General features: G+C 43.6%; 1 non-coding gene across 1 annotated transcript; it reads left to right on the forward strand.

Annotated features, from left to right (window-relative positions):
* The first annotated feature begins 2,897 nt into the window (after positions 1 to 2,897).
* Positions 2,898 to 2,970, forward strand: TRNAK-CUU. The gene has a single exon. It is a non-coding gene; the product is annotated as a tRNA-Lys (tRNA).
* Positions 2,971 to 4,634: the final 1,664 nt, after the last annotated feature.

A 4,634-nucleotide genomic window follows, 5' to 3' on the forward strand; every position in this document is an offset into this window, starting at 1 on the left:
GTCTTCATGGTATCCTGGGGTGAGTTAGGGGCATTTCTGTCACAAGGCATACAAATTATCTTAAGCCAAAAGAGAATTTAGCAATACATGTTAACTGAAAAGTTCAGAGGCAGTGCTAGCCTCAGGCATGGCTGGATACAGGCGCTCAAAGAGTATCACCAAACTTTTGTTCTTCATCTCTGCTTTCTCTAGATAGGACCCATTCTCATAAGGGATCTTCTGACAGTGCCACAAGATGACTACAGTGGCTCCAACACCACATACTTCCAGGTTCAAAGCCTACAAGAAAGTGTGGGTCTGCTTCCCCAGTACTGAAACAAATAAGAATCCTAGAGTTCAGTCTCAACAGCTCTGACTGGCCTGCCTTCAGTTATGTGTCAGTTCCCAAAGCAATTGCTGTCAGCAGGGGAATGAAGTGCACCCATTATATAAGCCTGAGCCTTATGCTCCACTCCTGGGGCTGGGGATGGAGTCTACTCGAGGCAGGAAGGGAGAGAGAAGTAGACTCTCAGAGGAAAATGGGAAAATGCCATTACAAGAAAAATGGGGAATGAGTGCTTGAGAAGCAAATAACCTGTGGCCACTAGAGCAAGTTACCCAAACTGGACATGCTGCTAACAGTGCATTTCTGCTGCAGATGTAAATCCACGTGGAAAAGAATTCCATCACCACTACTTCTGACATGTCATAGCCTCCTCCCAAGAGCTGATTCTTCCTCATCGTTCTAACACCTGAAGTGCATAATACAGGATCCGCCTGGTAAACAATCGGGCTTAACACCTGCTTCTTGAATTGAACTGAGCCTCTGCAGTGGACCTAGTCACCATTAGCACTGTCTGCAGCCTTTATGTAATTTCCCAAGCTCTCCTGTACCCATTATCTAAAAACCCAGTAAAAATAGGCATTACTGGCCTTGTTTTCTAGATAAGAAAACTGAAGATCCGTGGAACTAAGAAGCTCATCAAGTCTAAGTGACTTGCTCAGCTGGTGAGTGTTGGAGCAGGACCTCACCCCAGCATTTCTGAACCTAAAGTAGGGGCTTTAGGTGTGGTCCTGCTGAGGAGCAAGGATAGGACCCGAGGGCCAGAGTTTCGGTCCCTGCTGCCCAAGCCCAGACAGAGTGAGACACAATAAACCACTTCCCCCACCAAGCTGGCCAACAGGGCCTCCTTCCCCGTGGATATGGAGAATGCTGCCATGTCATGTAGCCTGGGGACAGCAACAGTCAGCTGAACTCTGTGATGCCAGCTGACCTAACTGATCCTCCCTTAGTGCCCTCACCTCCTGCCACCCCTCAGGCCTCTACTGAGGATGGGGTCAGGACAAGGCTAAGTTATGAACCTCATTTATGGACATATAAAATCCAAAGGTTTGTCTCCTCAAGATTCCACTGAGCACACATTTTTAAAACAATGACTCCAGGGGCGCCTGGGTGGCTCAGTCGGTTAAGCGTCCGACTTCGGCTCAAGTCATGATCTCACAGTTCATGGGTTCGAGCCCCCCGTCGGGCTCTGTGCTGACAGATAGCTCAGAGCCTGGAGCCTGCTTCAGATTCTGTGTCTCCCTCTCTCTCTGCCCCTCCCTCCCCTGCTCATGCTGTCTCTTCTTCTCTCTCAGAAATAAATAAAACATTAAATAATAATAATAACAGTAAATAAAAATAAAACAACAACTCCAGCCACTGGAAAACATGTCTTTCCATTTGGTGACTGCCTTTGAAAGGACACGTATGCTTCTGAGCATTTGTTGACTTAATACTTACAAATTAAATTTAGAATTTTTACAGCATTGATATTAAATATGTGTCACCTATTTTGAACTGTATATAAAAGTGTTTATAAGAACTGTACGCATTTCCGAGTATTTACTTAATCTCTGAAATTAACCTCTGAATTTCTGCAAAGTGCCTCGCTAAGCAAGTCATTTTTTTTCCGCTTCTTAATGTAGTACATAAAAATATGCACAGGAATTGCATTGTTTTTGAGCATTTATCTGCTCAATCAAAATTTGTGTGTTGGCGCATTCATTTAACTAACTGAAGCTTTTTAATTCTCAAGGAGGATAAAGATGGCTACCCAAATGTAAGAACTCTGAGCAACCAGAGTAGCGACTTCTACAACTTTGGAGCGGCGAAATAAGTGCTAATGTTGACACGAGGCAGGGGCAGTGAAGGTGAGCAGAGCCCTGAGGGTGGAGAGAAAAAAACGAGGAACAGAGGAGAAGATGCTGTAGAACTGCTAGACAAAGAGATGTTCCATATATATAAGTATTAGTAAGTGTTATGGGCTAAACAAAAAGTGTTTATGTCCTCTCCAAATTCACATGTTGAGTGGCACCCCTAGTGTGATGGGAGGAGAAGGGGGGACCTTTGGGAGGTACTTAGGTGTAGATGAGGTCATGGGGATGGAGCCACTGTGATGGTATCAGTGCCCTGATCAGAGGACAAACACACCAGAGTGTCTTCTCTCCACCCTGGGAGGACACAGCAAGAAGGCCGCTATCTTGCAAGCCAGGAAGAGGGTCCCTCACCAACAACCAAATCTGCCAGCACCTTGAACTTGGACTTCCTAGCCTCCAGAACTGTGAGAAATCACTGTCTATTGTTTAAGCTCCCCAGTCTATGGTATTTTGTTATACCGGCCTGAACTATAATAAGCATGGTTGGGCCCAAGATAGGAAGTGTGTAACAAATAATAAGTGTCACAGTGAACTCAGACACTGTTCACCTCTGACTCCCCCTGTTGCCCTCCATATTCAAAAGGACAGGTTCCTGGGTTTTTCTCAATGATCACAAGCCCAAAAGAAAAAACTTTTGGTAGAATTTGAAATCATGGAGAATAACATGCTCTTTCAAGACCTTTGGTCATTGAGCTCATTAAGAGTTATATTTGAGGGAAGCCTGGCTGGCTCAGTTGGTAAAGCATGTGACTCTTGATCTCAGGGTCATGAGTTCAAGCCCCATGTTGGGTGTGGAGTCTACTTTTAAAAAAGGTTATATTTGATAAAAAATAAGATTAACTTTTCACAATGAGGAAGATAAAAATAATATGATTTTATTAATAGCAAGTGAGATCTGCTAGAATGAAGTTTGTTTGTTACACTGAGCGTGGCTCACTTCCCATCAGCCCCTGCCCCTAGAGCCATTCTCTACCCTTTGGGTCCTTCTGACAGAGTTCCTGACTTCGCTGGTCTTAGAGAAAGGGTGGCCTTGCATTCTGTCCTGGTCTGTGGGATTATATACCACATTGGACTTGGTGATTTGAATAGTTTCTCCCCACCAACACACACACACACACACACACACACACACACACACACACACACAACTAGCAACCTCAGTTCCTTCTCCTCTCCACTCCAGGAGATCCCATCCCATTTGTATTCAAGGTAATGCTTGGGGCACCTGAGTGGCTCAGTTGGTTAAGCATATGACTTCACCTTAGGTCATGATCTCATGGCTTGTGAGTTCAAGCCCAGCGTTGGGTTCTGTGCTGACAGCTCAGAGCCTGGAGCCTGCTTCGGATTCTGTGTCTCTCTTCCCTCCCCCGCTCATGCTCTGTCTCTCTCTGTCTCTCAAAAATAAATAAACATTTTAAAAAGTGTTCAAGGTAATACTTACTGTGATCCAAGGATTTCAGTGATTGAAGCACTATCAACCACAAGCCCCAACAGCACAAGCAGATTTATCAAGCCAATTCCTACCATTTGTCACCATCATAACACTTGTGAAAGATGTGAAGAACTTAAACATGATAGATTTTAACAAAAGCCTCAAACTATTTTTCAGGGAAATAAGTAGGATATTATAGGAATTTATAATTATTCCATCAATGAATTTTTTAATCAATAAATAATTTTAGATTGGAGCTATAAACATAGGTGAGAAGCAGTCTGGCTCACAAAAGTATTTCTGTTAGCCTTCTTAACATTTTTTTTAACATTGGAATTTTTTTGCTACCTTGAAAATGAGATGATTTCACACTAAAGGAACAATCATCAGGGCTCTCAGTTAAGACAGAGAAGGTCAGGAAAGACAACCACTCTTTCCATAACAACGAGAAGACATCAGGTAAACTATAAAATTATACCTTGTAAAACCAATAAAGAGCTAGAAGAAGAAGCCAACTAAGAAGCCTGCAAAGCCCCTCTGGAAAACAGTGTGGAGGTTCCTCAAAAAATTAACAATTGAACTCCCCTAGGACCCAGAAATAGCACTGCTAGGAATTTACCCAAGGGATACAGGAGTGCTGATGCATAGGGGCACATGGACCCCAATGTTCATAGCAGCACTCTCAACAATAGCAAAAACATGGAAAGAGAATAAGTGTCCATCAACAGAAGAATGGATCAAGAAGAAGTGGTTTATCTATACAATGGAATACTACATGGCAATGAGAAAAAATGAAATCTGGCCATGTGTAGCAACATGGATGGAACTTGAGGGTGTTATGCTGAATGAAATAAATCAGGCAGAGAAGGACAGATACCATATGTTTGCACGTATAGGAGGATTAGGAGGAACTTAATGGAGGACCTTGGAGGAGAAGAAGGGGAAAAACAGTGAGGGAGAGGGAGGGAGGCAAACCATGAGAGACTCTTGAATGCCGAGAACAAACTGAGGGCTGATGGGGGTG

Source organism: Hyaena hyaena, unplaced genomic scaffold (genome assembly GCF_003009895.1).
Source record: "Hyaena hyaena isolate Hyena2069 unplaced genomic scaffold, ASM300989v1 scaffold_13, whole genome shotgun sequence".
NCBI lineage: Eukaryota > Metazoa > Chordata > Mammalia > Carnivora > Hyaenidae > Hyaena > Hyaena hyaena.